General features: G+C 39.4%; 1 protein-coding gene across 13 annotated transcripts in view; it reads right to left on the reverse strand.

Annotated features, from left to right (window-relative positions):
• Znf148 (zinc finger protein 148) overlaps positions 1-27782 on the reverse strand; it is a 114748-nt gene that overhangs the window by 66288 nt on the left and 20678 nt on the right. For 5 of the 13 annotated variants that reach the window (XM_027412807.2, XM_027412806.2, XM_027412799.2 and 2 more), the window contains 2 exons: positions 10346-10422; positions 3424-3559 (listed from right to left, as the gene is read on the reverse strand). The gene's annotated coding sequence lies outside the window, so the exon portion shown is untranslated. Of the gene's footprint in view, positions 1-3423; positions 3560-9963; positions 10034-10345; positions 10423-27782 lie in introns of all 13 variants that reach the window. The other 8 variants (XM_027412803.2, XM_035444615.1, XM_027412804.2 and 5 more) reach the window with 3 other exon arrangements.

Here is a 27782-nt window from a genome sequence, read left to right on the forward strand (position 1 = left end):
GGACCTAGCTGGAGGAAGCAGGTCATGGGGCTGGGTCTTTGGGAAACATTATCCCTGTCTCCACCATTTAACTACCTTTAAATAACCTTCATTCATGCATTTAAAAAAAGAAAATTCTCATTTCAAGATCCTACCCTTCTGTTTGTTTAGCTTGATAGATACAGCATTTCCTATTCTTTGTCACTGAGTAATACAGAACTTCAAATGTACATTATGAGTCAAAACAATATGACAGGCAAGCTTAGCAACCTAAATATCATTTTATTTTCTATGAAAAAAATAATTTCCAATCTAAGAAAGGGTCGATATGCCACCCTTACACCAGAACCCATGAGGCCTAGAAAGAAACTTCGAGGCCAGCCTGGTCTACAGAGTGAATTCCAGGACAGTCTCCAAAGCTACAGAGAACAGAGAAACACTGTATTGGGGAGGAAAAACAAACAAATTTCTCTTTAGGCAGACACTCAAAGGTACTTTTTCTAAAACTCAATTATTTCTCTGGCCCATCAACAAGGAGCTTGGGATAGAACCCAGAGATGTGGGCGTGTTAGGTAAGCATTCACTACTAAGCTATATCCCCAGACCTCACAAATGACTTCTGAACCAAAACATTTTCACCAAATCCCTGTTTATTTGGAGGATTTCAATTACATTAATCTGGATATTCATAGTCTACTCTATTTACAAATCAGAGAGAAATCCACTGTGAACATATAACTTGAGAAGTACAAATATCAACCAGCTAGCTGGTTGTGGTGCTGCATGACTACAAGCAAATGGGATGCAAGTTTAGTGCCAGACTGGTCAATATAACAAGACAAACAAAACGCATGTGTATGTGGATATGCTTGGTGGAGAGTGATGTGTGCATACATTTGATGAAATGAAGAAACCCCTATCAATACCAGAATGAACCTTGACAAGTTTCTAATTCATTCCTTCAAAATACAGCTTTGATCTACTCAAAATTGTTTTATTTTTCATTGAAAAACAAAATACTTCTTGATTGGGCATAGTCTATATTCAGATATATCTCAGATATACTTTTTCTTTTTCTTTTGGTTTTTTGAGACAGTCTTCCTTCTGCAACCCAGTTTAGCCCTGAATTCATAGCAATCCTCCTGCCTCATCCTTTCCAAGTATAAGAATTACAGGATGACACCATGCCCAGCTCTCAGGTACATGTTTGTATAAATACCATTTTGTGTATTATAAAGTCTTTCTTGAAAACTACATTTTAAGTGCTAGTATTTCAAAACAGCCTAGTAAGAGCCATGTTCATAATAGAAATGAGACAAAATGGTCTTTCTGATCAGTGCCAGCAGCAACAGAACATACTAAAGTAAAAATCATAATTTTAACAGATATTAATAAAATTTAAGAGATTTTTCAAGATAAGGGTCTCCATTTTGTAAAAACCAACTTAGATAAAACTGACCATTTTTAACCATAGAAAAATAATGTGTAAGTATTTAAGGAAAAACACATTTCCCACATAATAGGAAAACCCCTTGAAAACCTAGGATCTAAGCACATAATATATTACAAATATATATCAAAATGTCTTCTAAAATAACACAAATAAAAATAGTGGCCTGGAGAAATTAAAAAATTAATTTTTGCAAACTCAAACTGTTTAAGAAACAGGTATAATTTATCTGTATCGAGAAGGCATTTGGGTGGAGGGCGCACCAAGTGAGCACCCTGAGTCCTAATTACATACAGTGTGCAACACGTTTGGTGCCAGCACAAACTCAAACTACTGACTCCATTAGAAAACTGAATTCCACCATTTCATGTAATACAGATATGAGAAATACTTCTTAATTTCCCTAGATACATGAAGAAATGCTTAATACCTTATGTTAATTAGGTATTAATTTGTTTAATGTGCTTCATTACTGACCAAGATTTGTCTAAGAACAGACTTAATAAAATTAAATCTGACACAAACTCTAGAGTGTCAGACAGCTGGCTGCCTAATACCCACACCCAAAACCTATTGTCTTCTATCTAATAATAAGTTATATGATGGGGCTACAGATGACTCTATGGTAGTGGTGGCACACGCCTTTAATCCCAGCACTCAGGAGGCATAGGCAGGCAGATCTCTGTGAATTCAAGGCCAGCCTGGTCTATACAGTGAGTGCCAGGACAAGTAGGGCTGTTATACAGAGAAACGGTCTAGGAGGTTTGGGGGGAAGGGACCACATACTCCTCTTATGGAGGATCTGGGTTTGATTCCCATCACCCACACAATGACTCACAATCATCTGTAACTCTAATTCCAGGGTCTCCAACACCATCTTCTGAGATCTATAGGTAGCAGGCAAGTACATGGTACACAAATATACACAAAGACAAAAACATAACTATAAATAACAACAAAAGAAAAATCTAAATTTTATGGGACACAGGTGGTAGTCAAATAACAAAGTTATGGCCAATGGGATATAAATGGAAGATATACATACAATTCCTTTAATAAAAAAAAAAGAATAATAGAACTGCAGAAATGGCTCAGCAGTTAAAATCACTGACTGATCTTTCAGAGAATCTGGTTTCAATTCCCAATATCCACACATCAGCTCACAACTAGATGTGACTCCAGTTCCAGATCTGACACACTCTCTGGCCTCTGCATGAACCAGGCAAGCACATGGATTACAGATAAACATACAAGTAAAACACCCATACACACAACATAAAATAATAAATTACAAAGTGAACCGGGCATTGGTGACACACGTCTTTAATCCCAGCACTTGGAAGGCAGAGGCAGGTGGATCTCTGTGAGTTCAAGACCAGCCTGGTCTACAAGAGCTAGTTCCAGGACAGCCTCGAAAGCCACAGAGAAACCCTGTCTCGAAAAACCAAATAGACAGACAGACAGACAGACAGACAGACAGACAGAAGATTTTCTTCTCCCCACTGGCAGGTACTATAGCAACCACACTCAATAAGATGGAATCTAGCAGGGCTGTGATGGCACACACCTTTAATCCCAGCACTTGGGAGGTAGAGACAGGCAGATCTCTGTGAGTTCAAGGCCAGTCTGGTCTATACAGTGAGTGCCAGGACAGTCAGAGCTACATACTGAGACCCTGTCTAGGGGATAAAAAAAAAATTAAAGTCTGCTCCAGATAAAAAATCCAAACTGAAACTATTATACAAACCCAATATGAAATCTACCATCCAACAACAACAACAAAAAATTAAATATATTTGGAAAGTTTATCTTTAACACAGTGGATTTAAGGAGACACTCCAAACACTTGACCAGTCCAAAACTCTATACAGTGAACTATATAATTAGAATGGCTGCCTCAGAATGTGTGCTGTTTTTAGCCATGACTTAATTAAAATAGTTTTATAAATAAATAAATAAAATATACTTTTTCAAGGTCATGAGAAATAGGTTACCTGAGACTGAAGTAAAAATGAAGACTTCAAGGAAGGGAATGCTGTTGAGTAGAGAAAGAAATCATGGTTGAGTTTCTACCTTTCACAGGCTCCAGAAACTCTCAAGATCCTCTCAGTCACTTGTGCTATCCAATTCCTAAAATTAAATACATACTCAATAAGCAAATCAAATTACATTCAGGAAAAGGTGATGTGACACAATAAGTTCTAACTGTATGAACACTAAAGTGATTGTCTGTAAATCTAGTGAGCCATGTCTGAAGGAAAACACACTGGCTTGTGTTTTAGGTATGAAACTGAGAAAACACAATAGTGCTAGGTAGGAAATGAGAAACAACCCCAATTTTTTTTTTTTTTTTTTTGGTTTTTCGAGACAGGGTTTCTCTGTATTGCTTTGGACCCTGTCCTGGAACTCACTCTGGAGACCAGGCTGACCTTGAACTCACAGAGATCTTCCTGCCTCTGCCTCTCAAGTGCTGGGATTAAAGGTTTACACCACCAACGCCCAGCCCAACCACAACTTTTTAAGAAATAATTTGCCTGCCGGGCGTTGGTGGTGCACACCTTTAATCCCAGCACTCGTTCGAGGCCAGCTTGGTCTCCAGAGCGAGTGCCGGATAGGATCCAAAGCTACACAGAGAAACCCTGTCTTGGAAAAGAAAGGAAGGAAGGAAGGAAGGAAGGAAGGAAGGAAGGAAGGAAGGAAGGAAGGAAGGAAGGAAGAAAGGAAAAGAAAAGAAATGATTTGCCTTGGGACCAGGTAAAGATGCATGACACAAAGGCTGATGACCTGAGTGTCATTCTTGGAACCCAAATGGAAGAAGGAAGGAACTGATTCCACCAAGTTGTCCCTCTGACCTACAAGTTCTCTCTCCCTTACATGTTATGTGCATGGATGGATGGACGGATGAAGGATGGATGGACGGACGGACGGATGGAAGGTTAAGACTTTATTTAGGAAGATGTAATTTGCCTAGATCAGGAATCAACAACTCTGAGAAATACTCCATCAAAATTCAGAGGGCTACAGAACTAAAAGATAAGAAAATGAAAAACAAAGATTAAGCAACCACACAAAGACAGACACTGGTCATAGCTGCCTTAGGGCTGTGGACTGGTGCAGTGGTGGACAAGTTTAGTACCAGTATTAGAAAAAAAAAAAGTTTGTGAAAAGAAGTCAAAGAGAAGTAAACAAATGTAGGTCTCAAAAATGACAAGCACAAGTAGTGTGTGTGTTCACAATAGAAAGAGTACCATCTTAAAATCACATAAGCATCTAGATATACAAATTTGATTATCAGGGTTGTCTTAGATGAAAAAAAACTGACAAAAAGATAGAAATAATCGTTCAGAAAATGTGCTGTGTAACTAACACCAAAGAGAACAAGCTATCCACAGGGAAACTTTCTGACAGCAAGCACTTCTGATCAAAGTATCAAGCCAATGACTACAAAACTTCCTAACATAGCGGGTCCATGGATGGTCTACATCAGCTTCAAAACAATCTATGATTGTACGTGTTTACTATCACACAAAGACAACAACAGTCTTGCCCACTTAAAGCAAGAACAGTAATAATTCCCCAACATTCAGGAAGCACAGTCAGGTGACCTGTTAGTTTGAGTCTAGTCTAGGCTATATACATATACATGTACATATACATATACATATACATATATATATATTTTAAAGATAAACTTCTATAAGCATCTGAAAGTTAAAAGACAGACCTATTCGTGCTCAGTATTCCATTCCTGAATTTTAGGTATTTGTTTATTTTTCCTAATAAAATGTGTAAAGTGAAATATGCTCTCTTTTTCAACAGAACTGTTAGCACACATAAACAATACTAAAAATAACAACTACATGAGAAGTGGGGAGCAACAACAATTTAGACTTGCAATATTACATATTTATCCCAGGCATCATGCAAAATACCCATTTTCAACAATCATAAGATAGTTAAAAATACCAGAAACTATAACTCATGCCACTGGGTCAGCAGTAGAGTACTTGCATAGTACGCATGAAGCCTAGATCCAGTCCCTAGTATGACCCAGAAAAAGGTAGTAACAGAAGCCAGGTGTTGTGGCTCACATCCTTTACCTCAGCACTTGGGAGGCAGAGGTAGGCAGATCTCTGTGAGTTCAAGCCTAGCCTGGTCTATATATCCAGCGCCAGGGCTACATAGAAAGGAGGTCTCAAAAAAGTAGTAAGGCAGGCAGGCAGGCAGGCAATCAGATATTCATCAAAAGCAACAGACAATAGAAGGTGTTTCTAAGTGCCCTTACGGGTTGGTTTAAAAAAATATTTCAAAACATTAAGTTAAATAAACTCAACTCATGTTTCAACTTTAACTATGAAAACAATCAGCTAACAAATAAAATTCTCAATAAAGGAAATTATTCCAAAGACCCTAAAGGAAATTTGGGGGTTGAAGAATAGGGTTATTGAAATACAAAAATGTATGCCAAGCATTCAAAAACAAATTCACAATTGCAAAAATGAAAATAAATAAAACCATTAGCCTTAAATGTACATCCATAGAAATTATCCAATTAGGATTGACCAGATTTCTCAGTGGGGAGGGGTGCTTGCTGCCAAGCCTGATGAGTGGAGAGAGCCAACTCCTACACATTGTCATCTGTCTTCCATACATGCAACCCCTTGCACAAACAAGAATAAACAAACATAGTAAGTTAATCTTTATAAAAAAAGAAAATTACAGCCGGGTGGTGGTGGCGCATGCCTTTAATCCCAGCACTTGGGAGGCAGAGGCAGGTGGATGTCTGTGAATTTGAGACCAGCCTGGTCTACAAGAACTAGTTCCAGGTCAGCCTCCAAAGCCACAGAGAAAGCCTGTCTAGAAAAACCAAAATAATAATAATAATAATAATAATAATAATAATAATAATAATATAAATAAAAAGAAAGAAAGAAAGAAAAAGAAAATTACTCAATACAGAGAAAAAAATTAGGAAAAAAGAGACCCAGAGATAAGTGAACCAATGCCCTGCTTACCAATATTTAATATAAGGATGACAGAAAAAGTAAAATTTAATAAGACAGAAGCCAAATAGTCCCCAAATTTGACTAATTTTAAAAAATAAGCTTACAAATCCAAGCTCAATGAACTTCCATTGTAATAGATATAAAAAGGTCTATTCCTGGATCCATCAAAATAAAACCATTGAAAGTAAACACAATGAGAAAAAGATCTTGAAAGCAAAAAGGGAAAAAGCATGTGAGCATGAAAGTACTGTGGTGGTCTGAAGGACAATAGCCCATAAGCTCATGTTTGAATACTTGGTTCACAGTTGGCAGAACTGTTTGGGAAGGATTAGGAGGTGTGCCCTTGTTGAAACAAATGTTACCACTGGGAACAGGCTTTGAAGATTCAGAGTAAGCCATTCCCAGTGTACTCTCTGCCTCCTGCTTGCTGTTGGAGATGTGAGGTGTCAGCTGTTCCTGCTCCATGTGTTTGCTCCACTATCATGAATTCTAACCCTCTAAAACCAGAAGCCCAGCTGGGTGGTGGTGGCGGTGGTGGTGGCAGAGAATGCCCTTAATCTCAGCACTCAGGAGGCAGAGTCAGGCAACTCTTTGGGTTGAAGCCAGCCTGGTCTACAGAGTGACAGTGCTACACAGAGAAACCCTGTCTCAAAAAATAAACAAATAATAAATAAATAAAACCATAAGCCCATTTAAATGCTGTCTTTTATAAATTATTTTAGTCATGGTGTTTTATCTAATACAACCATCAAGAAGATCAGTGATTAACTTCCAAGCATAACAACAGAGGAGAGAAGATGGTGGAATTACAGACTAAAGGGGAGAGGGGGGTTTGGAGAGAAAGAGAGGCTAGTAAAGAAAAATACTGCTTCTAATCATACATTCACCTGCAGAGACCACTGTTAACAACCTGCAGCAGACCATCCCGCTAATGTGTAAGACATTCTCCAGCACAGACACTCTACTAAGCAGTAAGACAACCTCAGCAAAATTAAAAGGACTCAACTCCTACAAAATGTTCTCCAACCACAATGAATAAAGGTTCTATTACTTTTTATAACTTGAATTATTTTAAATCTGAATTTATAAGGTAGACATGGTAGCACAAGCCTTTAATCAAAGGCAAACAGATCTCTGATCTACAGAGTAAGTTCCAGTACAGGCTCCAAAGCAGTATGAAGAAAACCTGTCTCAAGAAAACAAACAAAAAAACAAAAATGAAATCTGAATTTACTACCATCTTTATATAAGCAACGAATGCACAGATCCAGCACTACGTTTTTTTCCAGATGATGAGCCAACTGTCCCGACTTGTTTACCAGATTACTCATTTCCTTTGTTTGTGTGTGTGTTTTTTAAGAAGTGTGTCTGTCTTTCCATGTTTCTCAATTAAAACTGGCTGAGTTGGGTGTTTAGAGGGATCAGTCAAAGAGACAAAGTCCCATTTCTTCACCTGACTCCTCCTTAGCTTTGCCTTGGCTGGGGCATCAGGAGCAGTCGTGGCCACAGCCACAAACACAGATGGATCAGCCAAGGAGGCCTTGTAGGTTATTAAGATCTTTTGTAGATGTTTTAAACATCAAATTTATTAAGTTTTCCTCTTTTCTGAGACATGGTCTCAAGTAGCCAGCCTGACTGTTATTTACCATGTCTCCAAAGCTAGCCTTGAACAAGTCCTGGGACACAGGTGTACACCATCATGTGTAGTCCTTTTACCACAGTCCCTATGTATCTACTTCTGTGATCTGCTGGTGACTTTTTAACTATCACAACTTACTAAATCTAAAATGACTAGCATTATATACAACAATTTTATATCACCAAGAGAGAAAAAGAAATGTCAAACTCGGACAAGTCAGAATTTAGGTCATTCACAGAAATTATAATGTTAGAGAGGAAAGTACAGTCATATAATCAAGGATGGCAATCTCTTCAAGTTTTTGCAGAATTTCTCCACTCTATGTTTACCAGAGCCAAGAAGGATAAGAAATATCTAACAATTTAGAAAAAAATAGTTTCTATAGAACTGAAACAAAACCAAAATCACAAAAAAGCAAATACTAAGTAAAATAATTTAACATAAAGAGAAGGATCCTTCCCTAATACACAAATATACAAAAAAAAAAAGTATAAAAGAATCCACCCCCCAGAAAAAAACCGCCCACAAATAAATCTTTTGCTAATGTTGTCAAAGAGATAAACCAATGCTCACACTGATAACCACTGGTGCTGGGCATACATTACAGAGGTACACACTCATCCAAGCTGTCAATCATCCACCACACTTTGGCCCAACACATTTTCCCTTAGAAATTTAAGCAGTAGAGGATGGAGAGATGACTGAGTGGTTAAAAGTACTTATTCCAAAACCATGAGGGCCAGAGTTTAGCACCCACACACACCAGGCATCCCTGCAAATACCTACAACTCCAGCTCCTAGGGTCTCAGAGACAGCAGCTTACCCAAGAAAACAAAGCCTAGGTAGACCCTACCTCAAAGGAAAAAGGTGAGGGTGATAAAGAGGAATACTGATTGTCCTCTTCTAGCCTCTGAGCTTGTATACAGGAGAAATGTAAGCACCCATGGGCTAGTGTGCTCACATAGACAGGCCTGCAGGCTAATTATACTCACATAGACACACACCCAAATGGGGAAAAAATGCACATAAAAGGAATTTAAACTGTAGGTACATTCAAAATATGTACAGATCTGTCCAAGAATTTGCACTACATAAAAACTCTAAAAACCTAAATAGCTATAAATAGATGGCTTATTAAAACAATTATGGTACATCTAAATATTAAGAAATATGAGAAGGAATGGTGTCAAAATATGGGACCTTATTTAAAAAGCACACTGAAATAAAATATACATAAAATCTGTCTAAAACAATGTAACTATGGCCTGGTTGGTGGAACATGGAGAGGAGTATAACAAAAGTTCAAGGCCACTGTAGGCTAAAAATGAGTCTGAAGCTAGCATGGGATATAAAAAGACTTTGTCATGGGGAAAAAATTAAATTAAGAAATTTTAAAAAGTATATAAGTGCTTGTGTATCCAGAGAGGTGTCTGAGAATACACAATATTAACAAAGAATGGGAGAGAAGACCATTTTCCTGTCTGTTTTTAACATTGTGCCATTCTCTACTGCTTATAATGAAATCTAGGTATAGGAAGTTGTAAGTAGTAGCTACCACATTTGCCAGAAGACATGAACAAAGAAGAAAACCCTACAACATGGTCATCAAAACAGGTAATATTTTCAATCCTCAAGTAGTAAAAGAATTCTCAAAACAAATTTAAAAATTCATAATACAACTTTAAAATTTTTATGACCATTAATAACTGACATAAGAATACAAGTTATAAGCCAGTTGTGGCTTACTCCTTTAATCCCAGCAGAGGCAGGCGGATCTGAGTTCAAGGCCAGCCTGGTCTACAGAGCAAGTTCCAGGCCAGCCAGGGACACACAGTGAAACCTTATCTTAGAAATAAGTATTATTAGCAGATATATAAATATCTTTATACCTGTTAAATATTTCATTTTCTTTCATGTTGTTTGATAAAGGCACAGGTTTAATACAAACACCAAGACAGGCTGCAAAGAAAGAAAAGGATCAACTCTTCTCCTAACATAAAAGAATTGGGGGCTAAAAAAGAGATCTGGTTAAATGAAAAAACCAATGGGCTTCACCTGCCAACTCAGTACATTGATTCTCTTCAGTGTGTAGCTGAGCAGAACATTCAAGCACCACCATGCTAATGTCTCTGGAGCTTAGGATGTCTCTGGAGCTTAGGATCTGCATAAGCATTAGCACAGGACTACCCAGGAAATAAAGAATGTGTGTGCAAGTCTGACAACAACTTCTCATGTAAAAACTACAGACTGGACAAAACATTCCTGGATTACCTCTATAAAATGTGTCAGGCAAATGCCCATCCCGCCAGGTCACTTGGCTGAATTTTCAAGCCACTGATTCTTCTGTTCTGTAAAGTATGAAAACGCAAGTTAGTCACCCAAAAGAATTGAATTAATCACATTCTTACAGCTAGGCAAAACAGGTCTAATTAAATGTGAACAGATCTAACAAAATTCTTTTCATAAGTAGGTGCCATTGGATTAAACATAATTCACAACTAGTGCTTCAACTACAATGGCCCATCAATACAACTGAATATCAAAGACGATAAGCTGTACTTTTTCAAACTTCTAGTTAAGGATTAAGAAGTCTTAAAAGATGCCTGGTGATGGTGGTGCACGCCTTTGATCCCAGCACTCGGGAGGCAGAGACAGGCGGATCTCTGTGAGTTTGAGGCCAGCCTGGTCTTCAAAGAGAGTTCCAAGACAGTCCCCAAAACCTACAGAGAAACCCTGTTTCGGAGAAAAAGTCTTGAAAGTTAGGGCCATAATTTTTAATCATCTTAAAATAGAGAAAGAAAAAACAGATGTGTTGCTGGTACAAAGAGACTGGCACAGGAAGATCTCAAACACGTTGGAAAAAGTTAGGAAAAATTACCTCAAGAAGAAATAACAGTATAAAAACAAAATATGCACTGATGCTCTCTCTCCATGTGTCCATTATTCACATGGAACTATTTCTTGATAAAACCCACAGCAACACTGCCTCTTGTTGAAATGGCTAAATGTATTAACAATGTAGTTTGGGGCTAGAAAGATGGGTCAGTGGTGAAGAACAGTTGTTATTGAAGAGGGCCCAAGTTCAATTCTCAGCATTCATACTGGAAAACTCCAAGGGATCTATCTGAACTCCACAGACACCTAGGGAACCACCAGTGCATGTGTTATACATACATGTGCACATGAAAGGCCAAGGTTGGTGTTAGTGCTTTTCTCACTCACTCTCCAATTATGTATAGAGCTACACAATTTGAATAGTCTAGCCAGCCAGCTTGCCCCAGGGATTTCTTGTCTCTGCCTCCCAAGCCCTGGGACTACAGACAACCAACATGCCTGAACTCAGGTCCTCAAACACTTGACCTACTGAGCCATCTCACCACTCCCCTAGCCATTTTTAAGCCTAGGTATCTTGTAAATAAGTAAAAGCCACCAATGCAATATCCAGGATATAAGCAAGTAATTAAAAGTTCTGTTGATTTAGTTTTATCAAGGGTTCCAAAGAATAACTTTTCTGATAATTTATCATTCTATACCCAGTGGGTAGCTCAGTTGCCTACCTAGCTATAAAATATTTCCTAAAGTAATTCATTTTGTGGGACAGTAATGTAGTTGAGTGACAGAGCACTTGCCTAGTGCTCTGAACACCCTGAGCTCTGTGTGGCAAGACTTTTCCTTAGGAGACACAAATAGAAACCCCATGACAGATCAAAACCCACCCAGCATGGGTGACTTTCCAGGAGTCCCTGAAACTAACAAGATTAATAGGCCCCTCCCCAAAGAAGACTCTCAGACTAGCCAAGCTGCAGAGAAAACTGAGACCAGACCAACTGCCTGTAAGAAGCAGAAACGAGTGGGGCTACCTGGAGGAGGTTTAGACCAACTGAGGCACCTGGAAAGGACACTCTCCCACCTGTTGAGCTGGCTGCAGGCTGTGCAGTGTGCTCCATGTTCCCAGCTTTGTGAGCCGTCACCAATACTTGGGGTGGGCTTTGGTGATGCTGCTGTCTTTTCTGCTCCTCTAAGTAACCCCTCACCCATCTTCATAAGTAACCCCAATAAACTCATTGGTTCATCAAGTTGTACTTTGTTGGTATCTATACTTTGATCTATCATGAGATTCCTGTCTGGGGTAAGTAGATGTGTATGTGTGTGGTATATTCCCAGGAAAAGTTTTGTCACACAACAGCTCTGTCCCCAGCACAACAACAAAAGTTTCTAGTAAGCTCTTCATTGTCTGCCTCAAAGTCAAGCATTCAAGAGCCTGTATGCCAGTCCTATCAACTGTGCTTCTTACTATTGTAGGAACAGAGTTCTACTGTGTTGCCTAGGCTGATCTCAAACACCTAGGATTGCTTAAGCAACCCTCCCACTTCTGCCTGCAAACTTCTAGAACTATCGAAACATGCTACTGTGCCACACACAAAATTATTTTAAATATATATTTCTACAGTAAAAGAACAGACAAATAGAAGCCATGAAAATCAAAACACTACAATAAGAGTATCTGCACCATACTATACTATACTATACTGCCATTCACTATTCTATTCTATCCTATTAGATTACACCTTGAACTGTGACCCAGAAAGCAACCCTTTCTCTCCTAAGTTGCTCTTGTCCTAGTACGTTGTTATAGCAACAGGAAGAGACTAGACACTGTGTCCAGGGGTGTTTATGATCTTGCAGTGGTGAGTACACAGAGAAGATGTTTGGAGTAATAAAGTACTAAGTCCAGTAAGAGAAGTTTAAGCAATTTATCACAGGAAAATCAAATTGAGAGTGATTAATCTACCTTTGCTAACTTTTCAAAACCAAAAAAAAATAAAATAAAATAATAAGGCTGACTTTTAATGTTGACCTCACATACAAGAATGAAGAGAACATTATTTAGATTCTGCTGAGCAACATTCTCAGAAATTGACAGGTATCCAAGAAAACCCAGTAACTGATACAAAAGTTGAGTATCTCCGATGTGAAATTTAAAATGCTCTAAAATCCCAAACTTTCTGAGTAGCAATGTGATACAAACAAAAGACTCCATACCATAAAACTTTGTTACATGCACAAAATTATTTTTAAAATACTATATAAAATTGTTGTCAGTTTATGTATATTAGATGTACATGAAAAATGAATGGATTTTATATTTAGCTTTGGGTGTCATCCCTCAGATAGCTCATTACATGTATGCAAATATTCTCTCATTTGAAAGACAGACAGACAGACAGACAGTCTACCACCCAAAACACTTTTGTTCCTAGGTACCTCAGATAAGGGTTACTCAATCCATACTGTTACTAGTCATTAGTAGAATTCCACTAACATTTTACAAATAAGACTGAAGGCTCACATAGTTTACTAAAAGCTACAAAACTAGCAACTAGGTAGTGGTAAGACTCCATGTTCAAAGGTTTCTGGTCTTGTTTTTTTAGACAGGGTCTCAATGTAACAGCCCTGCCTGTCCTGTAGACCAGGCTGACCTCAAACTCAAGAGATTCCCCTTTCTCTGCAAATACACCATGATTAGTCAGTCTTAGCTATGTATAGTTCAGTCCTATATAGCTTAATGTTTTAAACGCATGATATGAAAAATAATTTAGTACTACAGAATTTACTTTACAATGCTTATTTTAAGAACAACTAATTTCAGAAGATTTTATTTGTGGTAATATATTTTATGAGGTGTCTTACATTCAAAGAGACTGGAACTTTTGCTGGACCTCACTGCCCAGTTAATAATAGGCACTGAGGTCACTTGAGACTTAAGACTGCTGTCCTGATATGTACTCAGCCTATTCATTTACACTGTCTTTAACAGAACAATGTAACAACCAGCCTGACGTGCCTTGATTTCCCATACAATCAGCTTCAACAACCTAAACTTACACACAGCTTTCATCTTAAATTATGTAGTCTTCCATGCCACTGACCCAGAGAACAATAATATGTGTGTGTGTCATGATAATTATTTGTTAAAAACAGTAAATATATGCTGGGCCGTGTAGGCACACGCCTTTAATCCCAGCATTCGGGAGGCAGAGGCAGGTGGATCTCTGTGAGTTCAAGACCAGCCTGGTCTACAAGAGCTAGCCCCAGGACAGCCTTCAAAGCCACAGAGAAACCCTGTCTCAAAGAAAAAAAAAAAAAAAAAAGAGTAAATATATTAAAAATGACATTATAGAGCAAATATCATCCATAAAGACTGGAAACAGACAACATTGCTTGATGATGGAATGTTTGTAGTGCTGATTGTTATCTAAAACAGCTGGGTCAGTTGGAGTGACCTTACAGATTTCTGTAAAGTGTCCCATTCCTTCCCCATGTGATGCTTTCTGTGCTGCTTAATAAAGACAGAACAAAGCCCTTTGTTAGGGACAGACAGTCAGACATCAGGCAGGAGCAGTCAGACACAGACAGATTATAGACAAGCCAGAAACCATAAGCTACAGACAGAAGACACAGGGAGGAAGGAAGTGGAGAATTCAAACTTGGGCTTCTTCTCAGTCAAACCAATCCAAGTGCTTTGTTTTCTTTCCTTAGTGAGACAGACACATACTGGTGCCTCTGAGGCTATCCTTGATGCATTTAACTGACAAAATTCTCTCAGCCAAATTTTAGAAAGGGCATGAACTTAACAATTGACAGGAAGTTTTGGGTTGGGGATGTTTGTTTTTGTTTATGCCAGATGCTTCTTGTTTGATTCCAGGAAAATCAGATTAACTTCTACAGCTAAAAGTAATCCAAAAGTATATCTGTATGCTGTTTATGTATATTTTAAGTCTACCAAATTATGATATAAGCTATTACTAGAAACAGTATTTTTCAAGCAAGAAACATCCACAACTATCATCCACATCAGACCAAACCCTGCTGCTATACAACCCTAAGGACCTGAAAGCATACCTACGCTCTCAACACTGAGAAAGAAAGGATCCAGGAGGCTTCCTGGCTATCTGGTGTAGCCAATCAGTAATCCGTGAGTCTTAATGAGCAACACTATCTCAAAAAGGAAATAGAAAGGACTGGAGATATGGCTTAGCAGTTACAAGTACTGACTGTTCTTCCAGAGGACTCAAGTTTGATTCTCAGTACCCACAACTGGTAGCTTATAAACTGTTTAACTCCAGCTCCAGGGTCCTCCACAGGCATTAGTGCACATGTACACACACGCATGCACACTCACAAAATAAATCTTTTTTAAAGGCTTAAAAGGAAAAAAAAAAAAAAAAAAGCTAGAGGGCCACCCTGATGTCAAGCCTGGCGACCTGAGTTTGATCACCAGGACCCATATGGTGGAAGGAGAGAACCAACTCCCACAAGTTGTTCTCTGACCTCCACGTGTGCACCAAGTCATATTTCTGTGTGTATACACATAAACAAGTATGTAATTTTTTTAAAGATTCAAAATTAAGGAAAGCAATAGAAGACACCTGATGTAAATCTCTGGCATCTACATATCCAAAGGTGTTGGTTCTTCGTGAACAAAAGGCATATGATAATAATAACACTACTAAAACTAGGTATGTATGGTGGTGCATACCTATCAACTCAGTACTTGGAAAGCTGAAATAGGAGAAGCAGCCCAAATTCTTCTGAGCTTTAACTACATAACAAGACAAGCTTAAAAAAACCAAACAACTAAAAAAAGTCAAGAAGAAAAGCTAAAACTGTTGTATTTGATATGAAATATGCTTATTTAAAAGTTGGGCTTAGGGACTAGGGAAATGGTTCAGCAGTTAAGAGAGCTTGCGGCTCTTCCAAAAGACCAAAGGTCAGTCCCCAGTACCCTTGTTGGACAGCTCACAATCACTTCTAACTCCAGCTCCACAGGAGACCCTTTCTCTGACCTCTGTAGGCACTTCACTCATGTACAAACACTCTTTTCTTACCTGAAAACAGAGACCAAAATTAAGTGGCATTGTATTTTTCAAATAATAGAAAGGAGGTACCAATGAAGATTTAATACTACAATCAGTAAAACTACCCTTCAGAAATAGAAAAATAAATAGCTCTCTAAAGATAAAAAGCTGAAATCACACACTACTAGCAGACCTATTCATCATGATTGACTGAAAAGAGGACTAGAGAGATGGCTCAGTGGTTAATAGCACTTGCTGTTTTTACAGAGGTCCCAGAACCCACATAATGGCTTACAACTATCCATAACTTGATTTCTAGGGCATCTGACACCCTCTTCTGACCTTGGCTGGCACCAGGCACACATGGTTAACAGACATGCATGCAGACATGCACACTCATACACATAAAAATAAATCCTTAAAATAAATATTTTTTAAAAGATTAGCTTAAGTAAACTTCCCAAACGGGAGGAGAAGCTGCAGCTCGGAACATAGGAAAGAAGAGACAAGAGAAGAAGGAAATTCTGGTGCATAAAGAAAACAGACTGCTTTCCCTTTACTAGTTTTACAGATAATGTTTGATGATTCAAAACAATAGATAAGACTAGTTAATACATAAGCTTAAAACTGGAGAAAGTAAAAAACAGAAAAGTGAAATTTAGATACTTTCCCTACAGGTAAAACAAGACTAATAAAAGTAAAGCAGCTTTAAGGCATGCATACATATTATAATAGAACAATCACTAGGAACATTATACAAGACAGACTCCAGAACTTTAGTGATGGAATCCCAGGAAATGCTCAAATAATCCACAAGAAGGCAAAAAAATAAACAGAAGCCAGATGTGGTAGCCCATGTCTGTAATTCCTTAACTAAAGAAGCAGCTGCAGGAGGGTATCTCAAAATACCAAAAATGAACTGGGTACAGTGGCTATTGAGACCCTGTCTCAAAAACTAAAGTGGGACGGGAGACAAAGAGGAATAAAATACAGAAGAAATAAAATGGTGTTGACACAGCAAAAAGTACCTTAAGGCAAATAGGTTGAACATAAACTAATCTGAAGATGAACTGGGTTTTTGTTATTGTTATAATGATTCTGTATCACTTTCAAGAAATTCAAAATCAGGGGCCATGGCCAAGCGTGGTGGTGCACACCTTTAATCCCAGCACGTGGGAGGCAAAAGTAGGCAGATTTCTGAGTTGAAAGTCAGCCTGGTCTACACAGAGTTCTAGGACAGCCAGGACTACACAGAGAAACCCTGTCTTGAAAAACAAAAAATAAAAAGCACTAGCCAGTGAACAAAGCCCAGTGTAAATCCTGGCCACCTGAGTTCAGAATGCCCAGAATCCAAATAGGGAAGGAGACCCAATTCCTGAAAAGTCATCCTCTGACCCCACCTAATGTGGCATATGTTGCCTGCCTGCCTGCCTGCCTGGCCTGCCTGCCTGCCTGCCTGCCTGCCTGCCTGCCTGAGCGCGTGCGTGCGCAAGCGCGCGCACATACACAGACACACACACACACACACAGAAGAGAGAGAGAGAGAGAGAGAGAGAGAGAGAGAGAGAGAGAGAGAGAGCAAAATAAATTCAAAACTAGGAACTTAAGTTGAAAGGGAAAATGTAAACATGTAATACTTTGTAATTTTTTAAAGTTAAAAAATGCATGAGCACATACACCAGGCACAGGCGGAGGTCAGGGAGCAACTTGCAGGAATTGTCAGGTCCTTTCCTTCCACGATGTGGCTCCAAGGAGCACATTCAGGTCATGAGAATTGGAGGTAAGCTCCCATACCAGCCAAGTCATCTCATCAACCTCTATATGCTCTGTTTTTTTTAAAAAAACAGGAGTGGCTACATCAATAACACAATTAACCGAGAGGATCTAATTAATGCTCCGGTAAGCAGAACACACATTTTCTCAAGCACATATGAAACATTAACCTAAGCATGCCATGCACTAGGTCACACAGTGAACCTTAAAAATGTACTGAAAACTGAGTTTATTCTCTAACTATAATCAACTAAGACTAGAAATAAGTAATAGCCAACAAAAAAAAAACTAAACAGAAATAAAGCACATTTCTCAAAAGTTCATGGATTCACCCACACACACAAAAGTTCATGGGTCAAATTAATGTCAAAGAAAAATTTTAGAAAAAAGCAGAAGGCATTAAAATATGTGGGATACAACTAAAAACAATTTAAAAGAAACTGATAGAGCCAATAAGACAGCTCATCAGGTAAAGCTGAGGACCTGAGTTTAATCCCCAACCACACATGACTGAAAGAGAGAAACAACTCCCACAAAATGTCCTCTGTCCTCCACATGTGCACCATGGCACATGCAAACAAACATGCAATAAAAAATGTAAAAATCAATAGCACTAAATGCTTACATAAAAAACAAACATCCCAAACCAATATTATTTATCTACCACAAAAACTAACACGGGGGAGCTGGTTCAGTTGGCAAAGTGCTAGGGACAAGGAAAAGAACCTACGTCTGGCTCCACAGAACACACATAAAAAGCCAGGCACAGTGGCATGTGTGTATAATCCTCCACTTAGGAAATGAAGACTGGGTGATCGCTGGACCTCACTGGCTGGCCAACCTAGCCAAATCAGTGAGCTACAGATCTGTTGAAGACCCTGCCAAAAATTAACACAGAAGGCTAGAGATGGGTCAGTGTTAAGAGCACATATTGCTCATGCACAAGACTAGAGTTTGGTTCCCAACACCCACTTCGGGTGGCTCACAGCAGCCACCTAGGACTCCAAACTCCAGGAGATCAGAGGCCTCTGCACACCCCGTACCTACATTTACATGTACATATACAGACAGCACACAATTAAAAGTAAGCCTTAGGGGGCTGAAGAGATGGCTCAATGGTTAAGACACTTGTTGCTCTTGCACAGTGTCCAGGATCAATTCCCAGCAAAGAGCAAATACATGGTAGCACAACCATCCATGACTCCAGTTCCAAGGGATCTATGACCCTCTAACTTTTTTGGACATCAGGAACACATGGTACTCAGACATATATGCAGGCAAAACTCAAATAAATAAATAAATAAATAAATAAATAAATAAATAAATAAGGCCTGTAGCTGGAGAGATAGCTCAGACTTTAATAGCACAGGCTATTCTTCCAGAGGGCCATAGTTCAATTCCCAGCACCCACACAGCAGCTCACAACCATCTGGAACTTCCGTTCCAGAGAGATCAGATACCTTCCTCTGCTCCCCTGAATCTAGTGGTGCACAGACAGGCATGCAGGCAAAACACCCACACACATAAAATGACAAAACTCTAAAAATCTTAAGAGCCCAAAGAAATATACAAATAAACAAATAAAAGAATAAATGAGGTGGTGGACCGGAGAGATGAATGGGCTGGTAAAGGCATTGCCACAAGGCCTGAGCAAATGAGTTGAATCCCTGGGTTCCACACGATGAAAGGAGAGAACTGACTCTTGAAAGTTGTCCTTAACCTACACATGTGCAGTGTGAAACGTGAGTGGTGTATATACATGTACACACACACACACACACACACAAAATGGCAGGTAAATAATTGGCAAGTTGTAAAGATGGCAGAAGTTCAGAGTACATACTGCTCTTGCACAGTACCCAAATTTAGTTCCTAGCACCCATCTTAGGGTTCCAGGTGTCTAGGCCTTCCTATGTATCTGCACTCATGTGTACATACCCTCATACAAACACACATGCATACACATAATTTAAAATAACAAAATAAATCTTGGAAAAAACATATAATAAAGATTTTAAAATAAGATGGAGAGCAAATGAAGAAGACACCCAATGATGACCTCTGAAACTGCACACACATGCACACGAATATATACACACATGTGCGTTCACACTCATGCAAACTGCAAAATGCAAAACATACTGTAAAAAATGCAACATGAACTTTAAACAAGTAGAACAGAAATCAATGAGATAGAAAATAGAGAAAATTTTTCTGGGTGGTGGCAGCGTGTCTTTAATCCCAGCAGTTGGGAGGCAGAGCAGGCAGATCTCTGTGAGTTAGTTAGAGACCAGCCTGGTCTACAAGAGCTAGTTACAGGACAGCCTCCAAAGCCACAGACAAACCCTATCTCAAAGAAAACTGGAGAAAATTTAAATAAAACTTTATAAACATGGCTGAGGATACTCTTCAAAGGAAGAGTGCTTACTAGCACATACAAAGCCCAGCATTCCATCCTGAGCATCACATAACCAGATGTAGGAGTCACACCTGTAACCCCAGCACTGCAGACACACATAGCAAATCCAAGACCCAAAGGCAGTTAAGGCCCAAAAGAAGTTCAAGGTTACCTCTAACCCTGTTTAGCCCCCTCCCACACAAGCCTCTAACCAACTAACAAAAAAGGAGGCTCACAAGCAATATCAAGAATAAAATGGCATTATCAATATACTTCTATAACCATTAATATATATAGTTCTATAACCGTTAAAGAAAACTGGGCTCTTGAAAAGTCTCTCCCCCCAAAATTTCTAGGATAAGATGGATTTGAAGAATTGAAACTAAATGTTCACTTATTTTTCCCAAAACAGAGAGTGGAATGCTCCATGGGCTAGAGGCCAGCCTGGTCTACAAAGTGAGTTCCAGGACAGCCAAGGCTACATTGAAAGACCCTGACTCAAAAAAAAAAGAAAGAAAGAAAGAAAAAAGGAAGGAAGGAAGGAAGGAAGGAAGGAAGGAAGGAAGGAAGGAAGGAAGGAAGGAAGGAAGGAAGGAGGGAGGGAGAAAAAGAAAAAATAGTACTACTGAAATCTAAACAAGACACACATACCACATGGAAAGACATCTATACTTCTATACTTACTTAAGAGTATAGATGAAAAAAATCCTCACCAAAATATTAGCACACCAAAGCCACCAACACATAAAAGAATTAAGAACCACAGCCAAATAGAAGTCATTTCAGAAATGCTAGGTTGGTTTAAACTGTAAGAGTTAATGTAATATGCTGTTCTGATTATTTTTCTGTCAGCTTGACACAACCCTAGGCATATTTGGGAAGAGGAACCTCGATTGAAAACATGTCTCCATCTAAACTGCCTGTAGGCACCAGTCTATAGGGCATTTTCTAGATTAATGACTAAAGTGCAGACCCAGTCCACAGGAGAGGTGCCTGGGCAGGTTGTTTAATAAAGTAGATGGAGCAAGACAGAAAGAAGCATCCCTCCAGGGCTTCTGCTTCCTGTTTCTTCCTCCAGATTACTACATATACTTCCCACCCTGACTTTTCTCAGTGACGGAGGGTGACCTAAGAGTTGTAAGATAAAATAAAACCTTTCCTCCCCAAGTTGCTTTTGGCAACTATGTCTTATCACATCAGAAGACTAAAACATATGCCACAGCAAAACAATGAAGAACTAAAAATCAATCCATTACTTTGAATAAATCACCTCAAGAAACATGGAAAAACTTTTAATAAAATTCAGCACCTGCATGCACACACAAAACTAGAAAGATAACAGACTGATCAAATTACTACAATCAAATAAACACTGTCTATCAGAAAGCCACAGTTAACATCATCATAATTAATACTGAAATAGTAAATGCTTCTCCTTAAGATCAGAATAAGACAAGGATGTATGTCTGCTCTTGCTACTTCTAACAAGCATTGTTATAATTTACAACAATTAAGAAAATTAAGGCATTACTACTGTAAAGGAAATAAACAGCTATAGGTGGCATGCATTAGAAGACAGACGTGTCTAAGGAACCTACTAAAAATACTAGGACTGATGGGTTCAACAAGGTTGTATAATCAACAAAACCACATCAATCAGTCTGGGAACATAGCTCAGATGGTAGGGTATGCCCTGGGTTTGCTCTCCAGCACCACATAAACTAAGCATGGTGATCCATGCCCGTAATCCCGTCACTTGGGGAAAAGAGGCAAGAGAATCTCAAGTCTAAGATCATTCTTGGCCACCTAATGAGCTTGTGATACCCGAGACCCTATCTCAACAACAACAAATAAACAACCCTGTTATATTCCTGTATTGGCTAAGGATGGAGCTCAGCGGTATACCACAGATCCACCATGGGGGTTCTGGGGGTGGGGAAGCAGAAAAATATGCCACAAATCAGGAACATGCTTGTAATCCTAGTACTCAGGAACTGAGGCAGGAGGATTCAAAAGTTCAAGGTCAGCCTATATTACAGAATAAATTACAGGCCAGCCTGGACTACATAGTGAAACTACATCTCAAATGAAAAGTCACTAATGTACTATCAAAAAGTATATAAAGTACCTGCTAACAAAGTTAAGTGAAAATCACAAAGCATGACTGAAAGGAATTAAGAACGATCAATACAGGTATCTGGTATTTACAGATCAGAAACTTTACTATTAAGTTTCATTACAAATCAATGTTTTCTTGACCCCAAGAACACATAAGCAACAAAAGCAAAAAAAAAAAAAAATACACAAGTGAAACTACATCAAACCAAAGAAAGGATTCTACTGAGCTAAGAAAACAATCAGATAAAAAAGTACCCTATGGAATGCAGCAAAAGATGTGCAAACCACATCTGACAAGGGGAATATCCAACATCCAACCGACAGCAGAAACTCCCACAACACTCCCACAAATCAATACCTGGTTTACAAACAAACAAAACACACAAAAAAAGCCAGGTAGTGTTTAATCCCAGTACTCAGGAGGCAGAGGCAGGTGGATCTCTATGAGTTCAAGGCCAGCCTAGTCTACAAAGCTAGTTCCAGGACAGACAAAGCTACACAAAGAAATTCTGCCTTGGGGGGTGGGGACACCATAAAGGGAGCTGGTGAGATGGCTCAACAGTTAGGAGTGCTTGCTGTGGCCCCCAGCACCCACACTGGGCAGCTCACAACTATCTGTAACTCCAGCTCCAGGGAACCCAACTCTCTCTTCCGGACCTCATAGGTATACGTGCACACATGCACGTGTGTGTATACACACATGCATATGCACACCCATAGACAGAAAATAAAAATAAATACTCTTTAAAAACCATGAAAAGGCTGGGCATTGGTGGCACACACCTTTAATCCCAGCACTCGAGAGGCAGAGGCAGGTGGATCTTTGTGAGTTCAAGGCCAGTCCTGATCCAGTTTCCAGGACAGCCTCCAAAACAATACAGAGAAACACTGTCTTGGAAAAACAAAACAAAAACAAACAAAAAAACCATGAAAAGATAAATGACAACCATAATCATTAAAAAAAACTTGAGAAAAAATATCACATACAACTATTATTTCACACCTATTAGGATGGTCATGATCAAAAAGGTAAAATAAATATTGAGAGAATACGAAAAGAATTGAAAACCTTGTGAACTACTAATGGGAATACAAAATGGTAACAGTCACTAGAGAAAGTTTATAGAGGTTCCTCAAAAACAAAATCATTATTACAGTAATCCTACTTGAGGGTATTTATGCAAAAGAACTGAAATCAGTTCCCAGGAGGTATTAAAACATTCTTAACTAAAATGTGGAAATGAACCAAAAGACATCAACAGATAATGAACAAGGAAAACACATAAGATATGGGCCAGTTCTAAATGGAGCAAACAGCAGGTAAAGCACCAGCCACCAAGCCTGACAACTTGAGTTCCATTTCTGGAGGCCATGTAGTAGAAGAGCCACTCCTGCAAGTTGTCTCTGACCTCCAAGCATGAGCATAGCACTCGTGTGTGCACACATAAACTAATGTCATTTTAAAATGCAAATAGTGGTGTATAGTCATACAATAGAATAGTAAGTGCTTAAAAGGGGTACTCAACATGGACAAGCCTCGAGAACAAAATGATACATAAAAAAGGAGCCAGCACAGAAGGTCAGACAGTGTATGACTCCATCATGAGGGATCTAAAGCAACCACAGAAGTGAGGCAGAGTGCACGCAGGCTGCCAGGGGCCAAGGACGTAAAAGTGAAGAGTTATGCTGCATGGCTCTAGAATTTCAGTGAGTAACAAGTGAAAAGCTTCTGGGCTCTGCTTTACAACATTGCTTCTAGTTAATTTCATGCTTTAAATAAAATCTGGAGAGCACTGATCTCATACTATGTATTTTTAAAAACAAAACCTTTGGTTGAACTTCAAAGATACCATCAAGAAAGTGAAGACAATCCTTCCAGAGAGAAATATGTACAAACCATGTCATAATATCCAGAATAAACAAAGATTCTGACTTTCTGTCACCAAGAAGTATGGGGGGGATTTCTCCAAATTCCAAGGCAGATATTAGCTGGGCATCTGTGCTGGTTGGTTTTTGTCAATTTGACACAAAATTTAAACATATCTGGGGAAAGGGAATCTTAATTGAGAAAATGCCTCCATAAGATTGGCCTGTATGTAGGCAAGTCTATAGGGTACTGTCTTGATTGATGACTGATGTGGGAGGCTTCCCTCCTTGGCAGTTGGTCCAAGACTGTGTAAGAAAACAGGCTGAGCAAGCCGTGAGGAGCAAGACAGTAACCACATTCCTGTATGGTCTCTGCTTCAGTTCCTGCCTCCATATTCCTGCCATGTGAGTTCCTGCCCTGACTTCTCTCATTAATAGGGTGTGACCACAGAGTTAAAAGATAAATTCTTTCCTCCCCAAGCTGTTTTTAATCATGGTGTTGCACTGACCTTTAAATCAACCTAATCTGGAGATAAACTGTTTTACCTTAAAATGCCAATTATGCACCCTCAGGTTGGTGGACTTAATGTTTACTGATAAGCCTGATATAAATCAGGCTTCCCATGAACCCACCTTGACCCAATTAATTTGCTAGAACATCTCACAGGACTCCAGAAAACACAATTATTGGCCTACTACAAAGGACACACAAAAGACACCAACAGACATCAGATGAGACACATAAGCACAAGAACATGAGAAGACAGGTCCTTCCGAGCACAACATGCTCCAGGAACCTCCTCCAAGCTGAGCTAGCTAGCTATCCAGAAGCTCCCCAAACTCAATTCTTTGGGGTTCAAAACAAAGTCTCACTAAGTAAGCACAAATTATTATACCACTGTCCAATGATATAATCTTTTCAGCCTTTGTTTTTCCCCTCCTTGGAACACCCAAACCAACCTATTTCTTTCCTGTGACCAAAACCATCAGCCATCACAGAAAGTAATAAACACACAGAGCACACAACTCGGCAATCTCATCCTTGGACATTTATTTTTAAAAAATGAAGAGTTAATTTACACAAAAGCCTCACATTTCCTGCACAAATGTTCACTAAGCACAGGTTTGCAATGAACAACTTTGAACATTCCTTAGAACTGGAGCGATGGCTCAGCAGATAAGAGCACTGGCTCTGTAAGAACAAAACCCTGAGTTCAAGTCTCCATAACTCACGCAACAGCCAGGTGTGCCTGTAATCCCAGCACTGTGACAGGGGTGAAGAAAGGATTGCTGGCCGCTAGTTCCAGGTTCAGCAAAAGACCCTGTGGTACCGGAACAGGACAAGAGTGCTAATCCTCCCTCTGGCCTCCTCACGTACACACACACACACACACACACACACACACACACACCACACACACACACACACACACACACACACACACACACACACACACACACACACACACACACACCACACACCACACACCACACACCACACGCAACGAGCTCAACAGGTGAAAGGTTAAACAAAGCACCTTAACTTACCACTACATACCATTCTGGAAATGGCAAAACCACAGAGCTAGAGAAAAGACTGCATAATCATAAGGTACCATGTCAATTTTCTGGGTTTGGTGACTCATTGAAGATGTCAGGATGAAGACAGCATGGCATTCTTTTTTTTTTTTTTTTCCCCCTTTTTGATTCAGGGTCTCAGTCACTATGTATCCCTGGCTGGCCTGGAAATTGCTATGTGGACCAGGTTGGTCTCAAACTCACAGAAACGTATCTACTTCTGCCTCCTGGGTATTGGAATTAAAGGTGTGCACCACCACACCCAGTTGCCCAGCCTTCTATACTAATTTTGCCACTTCCTATAATTTTTTTCAAAATAAAGTTATCCTAAAAATAACAGGAGCCATGGGGCCAGCAGGCTTGGCAAGTAAAGGCACTTGGCAAGTAAAAGCAAGTTTTCACTTGCTTTCTTTTTTTTTTTTTTTTAATGGACCTGAGAGTTTGATCCTTGAGATCCACGTGGTAGGAGGAGAAATCTGACTCCCACAAGCTATCCTTTGACCTCAACAGGTAAACCAGAGCACACACACAATAAACACATAAACAAAATACTGGTCAGTGGTTAAGTGTTTGCAGCACCATCATTAGGACTGGAGTTCAGACCCCAGCACCTATATAACAAGCCTCAAATGCCTGTTAACTCCAGCAGCAAGGGATCTGACATGCTCTCCCAACCTCTGCTCATGTATACAAGCATATGCACCCATACACTCATGTGCACATCTACTCACAAGACCCATACATGCACAAGTAAACAGAATCTTTTTTTAAAAAATGAGAGGGTAGATAACATGAAAGGTAGAAGTTTTGTGTAAATGAAACAAGAATGGCCAACAATTGCTAGCTAACTGTAAAGCTACTAGACTTTGCTTTCCTGTGTTTAAATTTGCCTATAATAAAACACTAATAAAGATGTAAGAAAGCCATTCCACCTACAAACCAAAGTATTAACTGAACAGTTTCTCCTGTTTTGTTTTGTTTTTCCTAACACACATTTCAATTCTGTAAAATAATCGTGTTTCTATACGATGATTTTTGGGCTGGCTCAGGGAATAAAGGCACTTGACAACCTGGGTGAGAACTGACTCCACCTTCCACAAAGCTGTCCTCTGCCCTGACACACACCCCAGTACCCACACATCATGGACACTTACACGATAATCACTTAATTTTCAAAATAGAGTAATACAAAACGATTTTAGAAGCTTAAGTTCAATTAATGACTTGTATTTTGCCCTTCTTTTACTTTGTGGGGGGGTGTTCCAATTCCTTGCTGGGACTGTTTATAAGCAACATCAGGGGGGTGGAGGGATTGAACATGAAGAGAATCCTACTGATAATTCTTCCCCTCACATTACACTGATTACACAATGTGAAAATAGTTCATCTAAATATCCCGTTTATGTTCTACCTAACCACACTCCTAAAGATTCAAAACAACTTTTTTCTAAAATTAACCAAAGAGACCCTGCTAGAGAAGATTTACAATCAATGCACCAGTCGTTATTCCAGTGATCCTCATTAAACAGGGGAAAATGGGTATGTTTGAAGACGTTTTACTAATCCTGGCTGCTTCATGCTAGAAATGTCGCCTACAAAACTCACCATCTTAGCGTGCACCTGTAACCCCAGCCGTTCAGATGGGTGGAGCAGAGGCAGTCAGGGCTGCCTGGGCCTACAAGCTGGAAAATGTTTAAATAAGAGCCAACAAAAAGTAAGGAAGAAAGGGAGAGAGAAGGGGGGAGAGAAGAAAGGAGAAAGGGGCGAAGAGAGTGCAAAGAGAGGGAAGGGAGGAATTTTTGCCTAAGTTAAAATTAGCTTTAAGTGATCTTGTTTTTAAATTGTCTACAGTCTTTTTAACTTTTTGAACATTTTTTAAAAGTAGCTATTAAGGGCTCAGTGAATACAATACTCACTATGTAAGCATGAGGACCCGCACTGGGTCCCCAGCACCCAGGTGCAATGGTGCACAAACACCAGAGCTGGGAAGGCAAGATCCCTAGAGGTCACTGCCAGCCAGCCTAGCCATAATTCAATGAAAAACCTTGTCTCGAAATAAGGGAGAGGCGGGTGATGGTAGTACACACCCTTTCTCATCCCAGCACTCAGGAGGCAG

The sequence above is a fragment of the Cricetulus griseus genome, chromosome 4 (assembly GCF_003668045.3).
Source record: "Cricetulus griseus strain 17A/GY chromosome 4, alternate assembly CriGri-PICRH-1.0, whole genome shotgun sequence".
Taxonomy (NCBI): domain Eukaryota; kingdom Metazoa; phylum Chordata; class Mammalia; order Rodentia; family Cricetidae; genus Cricetulus; species Cricetulus griseus.